Source organism: Rhinolophus sinicus, chromosome 5 (genome assembly GCF_057876585.1).
Source record: "Rhinolophus sinicus isolate RSI-liver-muscle chromosome 5, RSI-T2T, whole genome shotgun sequence".
NCBI lineage: Eukaryota > Metazoa > Chordata > Mammalia > Chiroptera > Rhinolophidae > Rhinolophus > Rhinolophus sinicus.
Genome location: NC_142505.1, coordinates 11,905,083 through 11,922,293, shown reverse-complemented (window position 1 = coordinate 11,922,293; position 17,211 = coordinate 11,905,083). Strand labels below are relative to the sequence as shown.

Sequence of the window (17,211 nt, the reverse complement as noted above, 5' to 3'; positions counted from 1 at the left end):
CAAAGCAACTGTATATTCCCTAATTCTGTGTATGAGAATTAAAATTAGGGATTAGTACCTGGAAATGCTATTTACACTTTTGAAAACGTTTATATTAGAAACATTGCTTTGATGAAATACCTTTTTCTGCTCAATCTGTTTTAATTATGAGCAGCTCGGTTAACCACAACCATTTGCAACACTTCCACAGAATTACTAGCAAAGATACAAATGCAAAAGGCGTTCTAGACAATGGATCTCAACGAACATCATCTTAGCATGTGGATTTTATCCACTGCAGTCGCCCACATGTACTATGGTGATAACAGCTGACATTATTACTGTATATAGGAACATATCTTTAAGACATAATATATATATATATATATATATATATATATATATATATATATATATATATATATATATATATATATATATATTTAAAGAACCTGTTGGGCCCTGAAGCATTAGCTATGCCTACAACGACATGTCCCACTCCATGAGTGAATGAGGAAGTGGGTTTCCTGCCTGTACCTACGTATAAAGACCTATTGTTTGCATGCATTAATTACAGGGATAAAAGCCTCAAGAGAACTTTCACTGTTGCTTTTTGTACTCTCTCCATTGTTTTGGAGAAAAATAAGCATAAAACGACAGGCTAGCGAAAGTGAATCGATCATAATTGTTTCAGCTTTGACAAATGCCAATCTTGCTGGATTACAATGGAAACATTTCCAAGGGAAATCAAGACCAACTTCAGCCTATTAAAACGAATTAGAAAATGTTTTTGAAGCATAGAAAATTAGTTTTAAAAAATTAGAAGCTGCCTAATCGGTATAGCTCCTTCCATTCACAACATACTCAGACCTCTCAAGTAAGTAATACCATAGAAATGCATCTTCTCCAACCACCCCCACCCCGCAAAAAAAAAAAAATAAATAAAATAAAAATTGTTGATACTTAGTAGCACGGTGGAGCCAGATAAAAACGGAGTCTATAAGAATTAACCTAATTGACAGGGCTCTACAGTTAGTCCATTTCCATCCGTCGTCTGTTCACAGTAGGTACTCATGACGACTTGTTGAATTACGGCGCTAGGCGCCCATTCTAACCAAGAGTTCCCAGCCTCAGGAGTGGGGGTAGCAGGCGGCTCCGCCCGGTACTTCACTTCCAGATTCAGGCCGAGCAGCCGGGTGGGATGCGGGACCCACGATCCGGACACCGGGGGGCTTTGGGGTGGTGAGAAGCTCGGCTGGGAGCCATGCCCTTCAGGGACCGTGTGGCCCGCACGAACGGCGGCGGAAGCCCTCACCCGCCCGAGTCCCCGAACCGCCCGCGGTGCGGAGGCGGCTCCCACAAGCGCCAGTGGCCCCAGGGGCCGCGACCTCAGCGCCCGCGCCTCCGCCACTGCGTCCCGAACTTCCGCCCTCCCAGGACTTGTGCGGGCTGCTCCGCGCGGCCCCCGAGGGCCGGGGCCGAGAGGCCGCCTCCCGCGGGCGGCAGAAAGCGTGCGGCGAGCCCCGCGTCGGGTCTCACGGCTCGGGGCACGCGCGGGGCGGGGGCGTCCGGTTCGGGACAGTGGAGAATCCCGGTGCCCCCTCCCTCCAGCCCACCCCGAACTACGGCGCCCCCGCGGGCCGCCCTCCGGCCCCGCACGGCGGGGCAGCGGTGCGGCTCCGTCCCGGACAGCGAGCGTCCAGGGAGCGCGAGGACGCCCCGCCCGGGCCGCGGGCGTTGGGACGGCGCCCGGCGGCTCCGCGGCGCGGGGACTACTTTCCGCGTCCGCCCGCGCCCCGCCCCTTGTCCTCGCGCGGCGGAACGCTCCGCGCTGCGCCGCTGGCGGCAGGATACAGCGGCTCCTGCGCGACTTATAAGAGGTCCTTGTGCGGCGCCATTTTAAGCCTCTCGGTCTGTGGCAGCCGCGTTATCCCGTCTCCGAGCGCGGAGAGCGAGGGGAGGCGGAGACGGAGGACGGTCTGAGGAGCAGCTCCAGTCCCCGCCGAGCCGCCACCGCAGGCCGAGGACGGTCGGACTCCCGCGGCGGGAGCAGCCTGTTCCCCTGAGGTGCTTGGGCGCTCCCTTCCTTACCCTTCCGGGCTGCTCCCGCTCCCTCTTCGGAGCCAAACTTAGTCGAGGGCGCGCGATCGCGGCGGCGGCTGAGAGCCGGGCTCGGCGCAGCCCCGGAGGCCCGGAGTGGGGAGCGGGGGGCGCCGGGGAGACGGCGGGGGCGGGCTGCACCCGGGGGCGGAGGGCGGCGGCCGGGCCCGGGTTTCGGTCACCCCGCTTCTCGGGGGTTTTGGGGGCGCCGCTTGCGGGGAGGGGGCGTCGCGAGGGCGCGTCCAAGAGCTGGGATGGCTGGCGTGGGGGGCGGCGTACTCCGGTTTCCGTCAGGGGCTCCGGCCGCGGCCGAGTTTGGGGGAGGGACCCTGCGCCTCGGGATACGCCGGGGCCGGGGTGGGGGGCGGGGTGGGGACGGGGGGCTCCGCCTTCCCAGCGGGGAGTTGGGGTACGGGCGCCGGGCCTGGGACACCACCCCAGGTCCCCTGTGCCGTGGGGATAGGGCCAGTGGACTTTCTCTCCACATTCCCTCCTTCGGTCTCAAGGAAAATTCTTAAGAGAATTGTTAGTATTTTTTTTTTTTCACGCTCTGCCTGTGAGTTTGGCACTGGCGCTTGTTTCAATCGGAGCAACTTTAAACCTTAGAGGAACCAAACTAGCAGTGCAAACGGTGCGATGCGTCAGTTAGATTTGCACACACAAGATCCGTGTGTTGCACCTATGTTTTCTTGTGCCGTGCAGGTGAGTGCAAGCGTCGTGCAGGGGACCGGAGTTGCAGATGGATGGCCTCGGGGGTGAGACCCCCGTCACAATACGGGCTGGGGCCACTGCCTTCCTGCTTCTTACCCGTGGAAGCGCGGGGTGCAGCCCCTGGCTGCTGCGAGGACCTCGTTCGGAGGCATTATTGATTCACCTAGTTTTACGGCAGCGAAACTTGATTTTTAGAGCACGTTTGCTTTTCAGCGGCGTGAATGTTTCCCTCGCTCCGAAACGGGCCGAGTGAAATTCAAGCGTTGCAACTTCTTGCATTGTTTTGCCTGGGGAGAGGACGTGAACGGAGACTCGGGAAGTTCTCACAGCCCTCTTCTGGATCCGCTAAACTTGAAGGCTGTGGCAGTTGGGGGGGTAGTTGTTTCCTTCGTTTTCTGCTCCCTTTTGGAGGGAGGATTGTCTCATCGTTTGTATCTTTCAGACATCTGTGGCCTCCCCCCACCCACCCCCCGAGTGTGAGTGGTGAATGGAGAGAGACCGGCCTGCTGGTATGCAGAGGTCGGCGAAAGGAAATCGAGGAGTGGTTTTAGTGAAATGAGAGCTTTGTGTCATGAATAGTGGTGGCTTAGACCAGACATCAACTTGAAGAGACGGCTAGCCTTTGATAAAGTCTAGGCTAATGTTTTTCGGATGGCTAAGTTACTGAGTATTTTGTCTGGAATTTAGGAAGCCGGTTCATTATTGCCTCTTGGTAAACATTCTACACCCTCATGTCTTCATGTGAACTAGTCCTCATTCTAGGAAATGTTAGACGTAGCTTAAAATGTGATTTGCATAATGCTACTACTGTTTAGTATCTGCTTAAATTCGTGACATAAACGTATTTTGGAGGTTTTTTTGTGTTGGTTTTTTTTTTTGTTTTTTTTGTGTGTTTTTTTTTGTCTGAGCTAAGGTTGCTGCTGCATTTACTTTTACATTTAAAACCACAAAGTCTCTGGATTAAAAAAAGAGGAATAATCAAGTGTATTTGATAATATCCTTCCACAAAATTTGATTAATTTGCACCCGATATTCATTCCTTTGACCTCGTCTTTGTTCTGAAGGCCACGTATAAGGACAAGGCCCTAAAGTGATCGCAAAAGTAACTTGAAAAACTTGCAGAAGGCTATTCTATAGGATTAAAGGAATGTTGAGACTATTTACGTCTGAGGTCCTTGAGGGGGAAATAAAAAACTGTACTAGAAAGTTTAGAGTAGCATGTAATTTAGAGTCCCAGGCCTGAGATTCTCCCAGAAGCCAGAACAGTCATTTTAAATAGCTTTCAGGAAAAACCAAGTTTTTAAAAGTAAGGTGGCTCATGAAAAAATGAGGCATTTGACAATGTTCGTGTGTCAAGAAGCACTCACGAGTGTTCTTTCTTTTGAACTAATTATCTGACTACTTCCTTTACCAAGGTGATTAGGTAGAAAAACGTATATTCCAGTATTAAAACTTAAGAAATTATGAATTGAGCTTCCAACTGTTACCTAGTGATGGCTGGAATAAAAATTGTTCATATAAATGCAGTCTGTTTTCATAAACCGTTCCCTCCTCCCCCTCAGCAAGTTTCTCAGCGTATTTTGAGATGTGGTGCTTAAGAAAACTAGCTTCATACATCCTTTCCTTGGTTGTTGGGAGGGGTGGGCAGAGGAGTGGTAAGTATTGCTGAAACTAGGGATGTGAGCAATTCAAAAGTTTGACTGTCACTCTGAGTTACAAGTAGCAGTGAAATGAAAACCCCATAAACGGACTAGATAGTATATTCAGCCTCCTGAAACTTTTGTTATTGAAATGAAACAGTACATCTATCCATGATTTTGTTTCTCTCATGGCTTACTAATGGCTGATAATCATTGTAGATGAGGAGGTGGTACATTTTAAGTTTGTACTTTGAGCTTGGCTGGAAGCAAGCTTGACTGCTAACCCAGGGCAGACAGGATGAAGGCTTGTAGAGCAGGACAAGTGTCTAATAAAAAGTATTGGCAACCCTTTTGTAGTGCTACATGTTGACTTCTGACATTGTTTTTGAAAACATTAGTTGTATTAACTTGGTTGTTTCCTTGTAGCCCTCTTTTTATTGGTAATACAATTATCTTTTGTTGAAACAGCTTGACTAAAAACATTTTTATGCCATAAAAGTAAACATTAAGCATAGACGAGGAGCTGCTTCTTAGTCCAGAGCAGGTAGCTATTGCCTCTTGTTACCCCTCATTGAGAGGAGAACTGATTGGCAGAGTCTGTTCTCATTCTTTAACAGACTATTGTTTACGTAATAGTGTTGTAATTATGAATGTGATGCATAACTGGGCTAATGGGCTAAAATGAACATATAGATTTTAGCGTCTATGAAAGGAAAATGTGATTAGTGTTGCTTGAAAATGAGTAGGTGTTAACTCATATAATTTTTCATCACTTAAACTCAGGAGAAAGTTCTTTATTTTCTCTGTTTACTTTAAGAATGCTTCTTTTGTGTTTCCTGCAAGACTGAGCTTGACTTGGTTTAGAAACCTAGATCCCTCTGTTGAGGCCTGAACACCCTGCTATCCTTTTAGTATGTATATAATCTACTTTCTCCTGAAGGAAAAAGAAGCTCTTAGAAAGTCTATCACATTAGGAACCCTTTTAAAAAAGAGTTTACTTTTTTGACTTTTTAAAAATTGTGGGCAGCTTTTCTTTTAAGAGACATTCCCCACTGCCAGTGTCCCTCAAACCTGACAGGCAGCAGAGGGAGAGTAGTAGGAGGGCATGTTTTTATCACATGCTTTGGTCATGTTGAGTGCCCTCCAGTGGATATAATCTAATGCTTGTGACTTTTCCCCCCCTACCAAGTTTGTGTGGACTACATATATTTATGAATAGTTCTGATGAGAAAGCACTGGTAAGAAGCCTTGTGAGTACTAGATTAATTTATTCATATCAATACTGCTAATTGTAAGGTTAGCTTGCGAAAATGTCATCTCAACCAATATTTGCAGGAGAAAGGTCAGAGTAAAATTGGGAATTAAATTTTTGTCTGCTTTAAGTAGGCAGTTCTACTTAAATATATCATAATGACAAACCAAAAAGCTCAACATAATAATTTTGGGGTAAAAGATTATAATGTTCAGCCATATTAATGAATTATAGAAACACATTCTCAGAAAAAGTTAATGAAGAAGTGAATTGTCAATTTATCTAAAATCAGTTACACAGTAAAACATGAGTAAGTGTTCAGCTCAGTTGCATTGTTAAGGAATATTATATCTGCTGTTAGAATCTAGATAGAAACAAAGCTAGATGAATCAGTGTATTTGAACTCTAGGATATAATGCCTGAGTTACTACAGGGTCTCATTTATATAGACTCATAGGCTATAGCAGTATTTTGCCCTTTACATTTTTTAATGAGAACCTTTCTTTATGCTCCTATGTGAAAATTCTTGCTATTTCTATTAGTAACATTATTTTTTGAAAATGCTAGTTTCAAATCAGATTCTGATTAGTAACAGGAATGAAACGTATTCTAAATCAGCTTTTGGAAGTCAAATGGTCATTTTATTGAAAATTCTCAGTTTAGATTTTTTTAACAAGAAGCCAAGAACGCCTCGATTGCTTTATGTAAATTGTTATTTCAGAATGGGTTGTGTTCCTTCACAAAAGATCACATTTGCAATTAGTGACGTTTAAGTTGATGCAGCATTTACCATCTCTAAGTCAAGTAGCTTCTGTTCTAATTTTCTGTCAAGATTTTTAAGAGATACGAGAATAGATTTGAAAGTTCTTTTAAAAATGATGTACATAAAGCTTATTGAAAAAAATTGCCTCTTAGGGACTTTATCTTCGGAAATTGGCTACTTCATTAATATAGCATACAACAGTTTGACATTCAAGATAAGTGACTAAAGTAAGATTGCTTTCACAAAGCATGTAGGATTGGTCTTACATTACACTGGAAGTGGCTACTCGGTCTCAGAGCCTGGCAAGTATGGGGTAACTGGAACCCTATGAACTACAACAAATTGGAGAGTCCATGTCTCATCTGAGCAGCCAGTGTGCGGCAGCTCCACCATTGTGTGGAAATACAGCTTATGTTGCCACATCACCTGATTTTATTTCCCTAAGAGTAAAGCAGGAAATCCAATAATGTGTATCCCTTGATTTGCACATGTTGGGGAATAAAATTCATGTTTTAAGATAATATTCAGCCCAATTAAATACTACTATTGACAGGATATTGCAGTTTGTAACATCTTGCAATTTGGAGTACAGTTTTTTAGTAAAGATGATCTAGATTCTAAATGAGGAAAATCGGATTCTGTGGGTTTAGGAAATGAGATTGCTAAACTGTCAGGTTCGTGTTTAGGCATTTAGGAAATGCATTGTATCAATTGATTATAGATGAGGAACTTAAAGCAGGTTCATATTATTAACTTGTTTGTGAAATCGGGAAAACCACACTTTCAGCTTTAGGAATTAAGATGGTTTGGGTCAAGGAAAAGGAGGAGAAATAACTTGTTACTTAAGTATAGTTTTTTAAAGTGTATTTTTAAAAAGCAGTCTCAAACTATAAATGCTGGACAAATTCTGGCTCTGTATACACAATCATGTCAGCCTAAAATTTTAGTGATGTCTTTAAATCATGTCCTGTTTTTCAGCCAAAGTCTACATTTCTAAGACTACCTATTATCAGACTAGGTGCAAAATTTAAAAGCAAAGTTTAGATCATGAAAACTTAATTGAAATACTTATATTAATGGCATACTCCTATTTGGTCAGGGTAAGTTTATGCAGGCAGTTAAATAGATTTTGATTAAACCTTTTGCTGCTAGGGCAAAGTTTTTCATTTCCAGAGTTTGACAGGTTGTGTGTTTAATGTTCACACTACATTTGTAGATGGCAAACTGTGTTTGGACTGAAAATGCAAACCATAGGCCAACCCTGGTTTTCAGAAGCATCATCTGAAGCTAGTGCTGCAGGCTCAGTTGTTTTCATCTGCTGTGGTGTAGGATGCGAGCAGGACTGATCAGGGGCCTGAGCACAAAGCCTTTATCCCAGCGGTGCTCACCCCTCACCTGCCTGTCCCACACCCATGTAACTTGGCTGAGCCACTGTAAAGTTTCTCTTGTACGAGTCCAGAAGTTGCCTGCCTCTGATTTCTTTTGAACTTCTAAAAACAAGGCTTTTCCCCCCTGTAACAGTTTGAAAAGTGCGAACAGCTGGATGATACTGAGGTGAATGAAACAGCTTCATAGCACTTTCTATTTGCTCCTCTGTTTATTTCCATCTCTTAATTTTTCACTAATAATATTCCCATAGTTTTACTTGTGATTTCATAATTCACATGTTGCTAGACTGATATTTCCCTTTTAACTGATTTGTAACAGGTGTGTTAAACAATTAGTTAAAAAATTGGGGTAGGGGAGATAATATTTTTAACCTGTTTAAATTCTTTCAGGTTCATCAATCATGGCAGATAAACCATATCTATGATTAATAAATCTTATCTTAAATGCTGGTAGCTGATCTGATTGGGAAGTAAAAGATGTGCAAACTCGAGGGTTTAATAAACTTCTTCTAGTAACAGGTTTTTACGCTAGCTGGAGTAACGATGATGTGGACACGTATTTTGTACATTATCCATATAAAAGTGTGGCAAGTTAGATTTACTGCAGAATTGCTTGGGAGTGCAATTTGAAGATGATCTGAAATGATTGTAGTAATTTACTGCACTGAGGGGTGGTTGTAAACCCCCCCACCCCTTTAACTATAATTAAGTGGTTTGGGGTAAGGGTGTAGGGAGTGAGTCTGTCTTTGAAGTTTTCCATATACTAGATGAATGCCACATGTATAAGGGAGGAACAGGGTTGCTTGGAAGTACTTTTCAATCCAGTTAACTCTGGAGGCTTCCAAGTGGAGTTCCATTCCCCTCTGTAGAAAGTGCTGACGTGGACAATTCTTTTCTGAGTTACCGAAAGAATGCAGCAATGTCAAACATTATTTATACCTAATAGTTTATTTAAATACAAAAGTAGGCCCTAAATGTTAATGTAGAAAGCGTAGTATGCTGCCATAGCACTCTGTAGATAGATTCATAAATTTAGGCTGTTTTCTGGCATTTGGCTTAATTTTAAAGTTTGTTTTTAAACTGAACTATTTTGTTAAATTTTTTTATTTATTTATATTGGAAAACCCACATGAGAATATGAAATAAAGTTTATATTCTAACTTCTGGTTATGAATAGTCTGTGATCCATTCATGTAGTAAAACTATCTGATGGTTGTCCTTTGTAGGTCACTATTTCCTGCCTTAGTTCTGCGTCATTTTTCCTGGGTTCTGAATCAGAGTGCCAGCCATTCTATTCCCCATTGAATGAGAAATAAGAGGCTAGAACGTTCAAGAGATTCCACGTCTAGAATTCCAGAAGACCGGGGTTACCTCATGTGTCAGTAATGATAGTTAAAATGGTATTGCTGATAAATGGAAGCTGGGAAATACTAAAGTTGGGTCATTTTTGTAAGAATACTTACTAATCATGCTTGAAAGAACGCCCTGACTAAGTTTTCTCCTATTGCCATTATCCCCCAGATCACACCACATTTCTCTAGAAAGCTCTAAGACGGGGAGAGTAACTTTCTCTTTGCTCCTCAAACTCTCCCCCATCAGAAGCTAAGCACTGTGTCCTTCACCTTTTTAGCCTCTATCTGCATGGAGGGTCCATCTTTAAAAAGGAGGAAACATATTCTGGTCAGAGGCTGGTCCTGACACATGTATTTTCAAGGACTTTGTTCCTTTAGTTACACCTCATTCTTCTCTATTCCCCTTATCCCTCCAGATGCTAATTCCACTGCTCTTTTGGTCTCCATTTTCCACCTTTTATCATCTCCTGAAACCCGTCTGTTGTGCCTTCTAGAACTCAGTCATTAGCACATCCCTTTTATTCTGATAATTCTATTCTGGGCATATTCTGTTTTCTTTCTTGTTCCAACTATAACCTAGCCTCTCCCCTGATACTTCTACTTCCCTTACGGCTCTCAAGTGGTCATGTTTTCCTTTTTTGCACACCTTTTACTGCTGAACCAAGAGGCGGTGTCTTCTTTCCTCATTGTCACTTTTTGACCATTCTTTTCCACAATTTCAAGCTTTGACTCTCATGCCGTCAAATATACCACCCACTCCCCCTCTGTATTTCAGTCATCTACCAACTTTCCTGGGTCGTTCCCCTCCTTCCTTGAACACTTATTAGCTCCTGGCTCACTGTCTTCTTTATTTCTGTCACAATTCTTGGCACTCGGTGATATCAGTGTCCGTGTAGAGCAGCACTAGTCACAGTGGCATCTGCCCTGGGGACTGTTTGTTACCGGTTTGAATTGCTATCAGGACTTTGTGCCAGAATTTAAATCACCTGTGTCATTAAGTTCACTGTTTAGTTCAGCCGACTTTTTTTTGTAGCAAGACTTTTTGACGAAGGAAGCAGTCAGTATGTTGATTTATAATCTGGCACAGGCTCACTAGGGTGTTGTGGCCTGACATGCTGAGTAACTGATGCAGAGGATGCTTTCAATAGTCCGGCCTTTTAATTCCTTGATGTCTTCTCCAATGATCTTACTTTTCACTCTGATTCAACCACACATTCCCATTGTCACATCCTAGAGTGCCGTGTTTTTCACCAATCTCATGTCAAGTGTCCCACTCTCCTATTCCTGCAGTAAATACTTAGTTCCAACAGCCCTCCAACCCCACTAGAATCTACAGTCTCTGTCCATCTCAGCTTTTCAGTGTCCCTCACCCTCACTTCTGCCCAGCTGAGCGTTCCTGTGGCATCATAGTTACTTTCTTACGTGCACTGTCAGCAGCCTGGCCCCGGGGCACCTTCCCCTCCTTTATGACTGTTCTTCATTTAAACCTCTGACACTCTCTCCCCAACTCTCACTGTCATCTGGTGCCACTGCTTTCTACTTGACGAAGCATATTGAATAATTGGAAGGCTTCCTGCATGTTCCCACCTCTATGACTCCTTTGTCACTACGGATGGAAGGGAGTGTTCCAAGATAAGGACGATCAGTTCATTTGCACACTTGATCCTGTTCCCTCTTACTTTCAAGACTTTTACTCTGTCATTCTCCCTTCTCTCGCATCATTGGTTTTTCCTTCTCCACTGGCTCTTACTATGAGCAAGCAAACATGGTATCATTTATCTTGTTATTAAAAAAAAAAAATCTCATCTTTCTGTCTCCCCTTTCCCCCACCATGCCAGTCTGCTTCTCTTTACAACAAAACGCCTTGAAACAATTATTTATATGCACTCTCTCCCCTTTCCTGTTGAAACCCTATCAGTGGCCACATTTATAAATTTCCAGCCGTCATCTCATTTAACCTATTAGTAACATTTTGGCACAGTTGCTTCAAACATTTTTTCACTTGGTTTCTAGGCCACCATATGCGCTGGCAAGTTTTCTTCCTAGTACCTCTCTGGTGGTTCCTTCTTAGTCTCTCTGCTTTTCCTGTCATCTCTCTGACCTCTTTGGTGGAGTGGCTAAAAGCTTACTGCTTGGACCTCTCCTTTTTCATTGTCTAAGTACACTTTGGTCTCCTAGCTTTAAACAGATGGTATTTAATCTACTTGCTGATGATTTCTAAATTTATATCCCTAGCCTAGATTTTCCCCCTGAACTGTAGATACTAATATCTAACTGGGTTTTCAACATTTTGGAGGTCTAAGAAGCACCCCGAACTTAGTATAGCTAAAACTGAACTCCCGATTTCCTCTAAAGCTGCTGCTTAATCTTTCCTAAGAAACTATGCAACTAATGCAACTCTGTATTTCCATTTATTCAAACTTAAAACCGTGCTGTTCTTGACTCAACTTTCTTTCACCCTATATCCAATCGTTGTCTGTAAATCGTGTGTGCTCTTCCTGTTTAAGATATACCCGAAATCTAAGGATTTCTCACCGTAGCCATGCCAGGATTACTGCAAAGGCCTTCTAACTGGTGTCCTTGCTTATTCTTTGTTCCCCTTAAATGTATTTATCAACACAGTACCAGAGTAATCCCTTTAAAACAATAAGTCATGTAACTTTTCTGTTCAAAAACCTCCAGGGCTTATCATCTCATTCAGTAAAAGCACTAACTCCTATCTGTTCAGACCGCTCTCTTTGTTCTTTACTGCTTTTCTCCTCTCACTCCTCTCCACCCCACGCTGGCCTTGTGTCTCCTCCAGTTGGCCAAGCATGCTCTGTACATGCTGTGGCCACGCACTTCCTCAGCGCTTTGAGGCTTTATTTTTGGCCACGCTAGCTGAAGTCCTTCCCCAGCTTCCTATCCCCTTCTTGCTTTATGTCTCTCCTTAGCCCTCGTCACTGTCTAACGCAATAGATATTTTACTTCTTTGTTTGTTTGTTTGTTTGTTTTCCCTTGTGCCTCCTAGAATGTAAACTCCAGGAAGACAGGGTTTTTTGTCTGTTTCCTTCACTGCTTTCTTCCCAGTTCCTAGAATCATGGTACATAGTTGATAAAGTAAATATGTGTTGAGTGAAGGACTTTTAAATCTTATCACCTCACTTTGGATCAGTCCCAATAGCGTACAGATATATTCCAGAGCTTTGCAGAGGTGGTTCCTTCTTGTCATTTATGACTCATGTCACTTCCACACTGAGGTCTTCCCTGTTCACCCATTTTTAGTTTATCATATTATCCTCTTTGAGTTGGTTTGTGGCATTTATACTTTGAAGTAGTGTTTACTTGCTTGTTCTTTCCTCCTCTCAGGGTCTTACCCTGATTTTGTATCCCTGGTACCCAGAATAGTGTCTGGAAGCTGTAGATGCTCAATGAAGATTTGTTGAAGCGATGAATGTTCTAGAATTGGACAACCTTTGTTTCCCTCCAGCTAATGCCCCATTTATTTCTCTGTGCCCTTTCACAGCCTGAAAAAGACATCCTGTGGGCATGGTCTCCCTGCTTGCTTTCTTGTTTCCTTTCAGTTTTTTTCCATCATAGCCAGAAACAGCTTTTAAAAACTCAAATGGGATCGTGTTATTCACCTGCTTAGAGCTTTTCATGGCCTTTCAGTGGCATTAGAAGAAGAAAACGCATTTCTTACCAAAAGCTGGAGCCCCACGTGATCTGGCTGCTTTCAGCCTCATCTCCTTGCCCTCAACCTGTCCCACGGTAGTTGAATCTGTCTCAAGGTTTAGTTGTTCAAAGATGATCAGGTCTTTCATGACTGGACTTTTGTGACATGTTACTTCCTGTTTCTGGAATGTCCCTGCTCCGCTCGTTACGTGCTGGCTCTTTTGCATTCTTCTTCAGGTCTGAGCTTGAAGGTTACCCTGCGGAACCTGGGCACCTGCCACTTGTTCTTGCTCTCGTCTCTCACTTGTTATCAGCTACACACTTAGTACTCTTTGTGATCGTTGATCCAGTTGCTGTCTGTCTCCTTCTCAAGAATCAAGAACCATGTGTGTTTCATTCACTGCTACATACCCCGAATCCATTATACCTCTTTTGGCATGTGGCAGTTGCGTAAAAATTTGTTGAGTAAATGAATGAAATCTGTACATACATTGCATTTATGCTTTTGGAATTGCTGTATTCTGGAATTGTTGAGTAAATGAAGGAATTGTGGGCAAGCTTTCTTGTGGAACAGAAACTTCTTGATTAACCTCACAATTTGGTAAATTGAGAAAACAACATAATATCACCAATGGGACATTCGTATAGAGCTCCAGGTTATGCCTCATTTATTTGTGTGTTTTTGGACTCACAGTAGATCGGATTTAGAGCTGTTCCTTGAAGTTCTTTGTATTGAGATAACGAAAGCAGTTACATTATGAAAATAAATGCTTCCTAGGTTACTCTACTTTCTGTACTAATCTGTTACTCTTCCTAAATACAAGAGAGCCTCACAATTCACATGTGAGACCTGTTACTACAGTAAGGCTTTCAAAGATAGCAGAATGCCCTGTTTGGGAGAGTAACGTAGCTTGATAAGCATGGTGGGGGCAGAAGGTTGCTAAAGGTTAAGAATGGATTTTCATATGAATAGATGCTTCTCAAGGAGCTGGTGCTAGGGTTATTCTGTGGAGCCAGGTTTGTTTTGTTTGTTTTCTAACTCAGGTTACTGATAGAGTTGGACTATGTGGTTCCTGTACAACTGTAGACCTTTACTGGGGGTAGTAGCCATGTCAGCAAAGTGTAGGACACTTTAAACAAAAACGCCATGCCAGTGTCCTGTTCCAGCCCTCCTGATAGAAACCGTGGGATGGAGCCAGGTCACCTGTGTTTCTGTAAGTTCTAGGGTAGAACCGTTGGAAGGATCTGGTTGCCAGTTTAAAGGATTCTTTAACAAGCTTGGAAATCTTTATAGTAAAGAAATATTTTTAAAGGCATATACAGAGTAGTCTCCCTTATCTGTGGTTTTGCTTTCCGTGACTTCAGTTACCTGCGGTCAGCCACGGTCCAAAAATATTAAATGGAAAGTTCCAGAAATGAGGAATTCAAGTTTTAAATTGTGTGCCCTTCTGGAGTAGTGTGATAAAACCCTGCGTCTTCCTGCTCCGTCCTGCCCAAGCCATGAATCATCACTGTGCCCAGCGTATCCACTCCAGGCGCTCTCGCCTGTTAGGAGCCGTCTGTCTCGGTTATCAGATGGACTGTCGCAGGATTGCCGTGCTTGTGCTCAGGTGACCCTCACTTTATTTAATAATGGTCCCAAAGTGCAAGAGTAGTGATACTGGCAATTTGGACACGCCAAAGAGAAGCTGGAAAGTGCTTCCTTTAAGTGAAGAAAGTTCTCGGCTTAGTAAGCAAAGAAAAAAATTGTATGCTGAGGTTGCTAAGATCTATGGTAAGAACAAATCTTACATCTGTAAAATTGTGAAGAAGAAAGAAATTTGTGCTGGTTTTGCTGTCACACCTCAAACTGTGATAGTTATGGCCACAGTGAGTGAATTCTTAGCTAAGATGGACAAAGTATGAAATCTGCGGATGGAAGACATGAACAGAAAACGTGTTCCTAGTCATGGCAACGTGACGCCGGAAAGCGCGGAGCCTGTACGAAGACTTCATCAAGGGATGCCCTGAAACGAGTGACACCGCGCCATGAATAGGTCTGGGCTGAAGAAGACAAAAGTGACTGGAGAGGCCACGCCTGCTGACGAAGAAGCTGCTGCCACGTTTTCAGCAGAGGTGAAGAAGTAGATTAGGGCTTGGTCACCATCCGTGGTTCCAGGCATCCACTGGGGGTCCTAGAATTTATTCCCTGTGGATAAAGGGGAACGACTATATTGAGGCCACATTCTGGTTTAGCACATACCTGGTCTTAATGGCTTGAAATGTTTTTCCCAAATAAATGGCCTTGATGTGGCTTTCATATGCCATTTGGTCCAATTTTGTTTTTCACACAACCTGTTTTGAAAGACTGCAGCAAAAAAGTGTGGGACCTCTCTTAGTAACCTATTAACCCACTTAAAAATGGTTTCTGTTATTGGTCTTCGCATTTAGGTTTAATGTGCTTAATTAAAATGTAAAGTCACTTGCCTTTGGTTTGTTCTCAGTGAAAGTATATAATAGATGAAGGGTTGGCCAACTGTTGCCTGACACCTGTTTTTATGTGGCCTGAGAACTAAGAATGGTTTTACATTTTGTAATGGCTGATAAAATATCAGAGGATACTACTATCTCATGACACCTGAAATTACTTGAAATTTCAATTTGCATGAATAAAGTTTTATTGGAACACAGCCGTGCCATTCACGTGCATATTGTCTGTGGCTTCTTTCATCCTGCGGGCAGAGTTGAGTAGTTGCAACAGAGAGCTCATAGCCTCCAAGCCTAAAGTATTAGCCATCTGTCTCTTAACAGAAAAAGTTGGCCGACCTCTCTTCTGGATGAGATACATTCTTCCAGAGTGAATCCTTCATGTTCCTAAAGGCACTTAAGAAGTCTCTGAGGTTATGTATAATTCTGGTTGGCCATCTAAGCCTCCATGTTACATTTCATTTGTCCTACTGTCTACTTTTTGAACATTTTTCTTATTGGCATATTCACTCCGTCAAATATTTAAGAGCTTGGTATGTGCTAAGCACTTTGGAAACAGTGAAGAACCAAAGGCATAGGCCCAGCCACCACCGAGTTCACTCACTGAGCTTTTTAGACTTTTTTTCATTCTTTTTTTTTTTTAAGGTCATTGTGCTTAGTATGGTGGCAAAGGGAAACCTTTGTAACAAGTGGAGAAGAGGAAGGTTATTGTTATGGGATGTAAAGCAATGCATTACTTCTAGAAGTCATTGAGTTCCTGCCATTAATCCTGCCTATAGCCTGAACCTAGAGGTTAACATCCAGAAACTTTCTTGAAATAAAATCTTCCATTTTTCTTGGCATAGTATACTCATGTTTGAAAATTATGCATTGCTTGTCGGCAGTAGTGCTGTACCTACCTGTCTAGGCACAAAGTCAAAGTATGAAGTATGTAGTGATTGAAATCTTAGGAATATGTATATATATGGGTTGTCGTCCTGTCCCTTCTGCCCCCCCCTCCCCCCCATGGTCCCTGTTGAGAGATTGTAGTTCTTTAGTATTACATATGATAACATCTAAAAATTGCTTACGCTTCTTTTGGACTTATCTGCAACATTGACTGTTAAATACTAATTGGCTGTGCCTTTCAGGGGGTGGTGGTATATAATTTGATTAAAAGGGCACATGACTGGACTAAACAGACCTGGATTTGAATTTTAACTGAGCAGTGTATTAGCTATACTCATATACTGGGGGTGCCAAAAAAATGGATACAAGTGGACACTTTGGTCAGCGGTTGCTCAAGCAGTAGTTCGCCTTAACCGTAACTAGAAGTGTCTGGACGCTGATGGGAACCACTCTGAGCACCTCTTGTAATTGCAGAAGTCAAACGTGATTTGTATTCATCTTTTGTTATCAGTATATATTGAGTATTACAATTTTAATACAGTTTTCCTTTCTTTAAATGTGTATACATCTTTTTGGCATCCTTTATATTAGGTTGGTGCAAAAGTAATTGTGGTTTAAAAGGTTAAAAAAACAATTGCAAAAACCACAATTACTTTTGCACCAACCTAATATATACTCATATATTAACTGCTGCTTGTCAGTTTTTTCATCTGATTATTTGGGAAATGTCTATGTTACGAGGTTGTTGGGAAGATTTAATGAGATAACACTTATTAGTTTCAGAACTGAAGTTGCTAGGCATTTAATTATGCTACCTTGTTAAGTATATCATGGGCAAAATTAGATGTTTACCTGATACTACAAGGTAACATCCTAAAATTATGCTGTAAAAGATACAGTTTAATCAGAAGTCTGGCATTTGTGATGCAGTTGATTCTTAGAATACTGCCACTTTAAAAGATAAGAACTAAATGAAAATCTATTAAATTACGAAAAAAGTAGGATATTTATTGATGTA

General features: G+C 42.5%; 1 protein-coding gene across 7 annotated transcripts in view; it reads left to right on the top strand.

Moving 5' to 3' along the window:
* Positions 1–1,792: 1,792 nt before the first annotated feature.
* CTNNB1 (catenin beta 1) overlaps positions 1,793–17,211 on the top strand; it is a 39,617-nt gene continuing 24,198 nt past the window's right edge. For 2 of the 7 annotated variants that reach the window (XM_019727563.3, XM_019727562.3), the window contains exon 1: positions 1,793–2,046. The gene's annotated coding sequence lies outside the window, so the exon portion shown is untranslated. Of the gene's footprint in view, positions 2,047–2,485; positions 2,782–17,211 lie in introns of those variants that run through there. The other 5 variants (XM_074312576.2, XM_019727564.3, XM_074312575.2 and 2 more) reach the window with 4 other exon arrangements.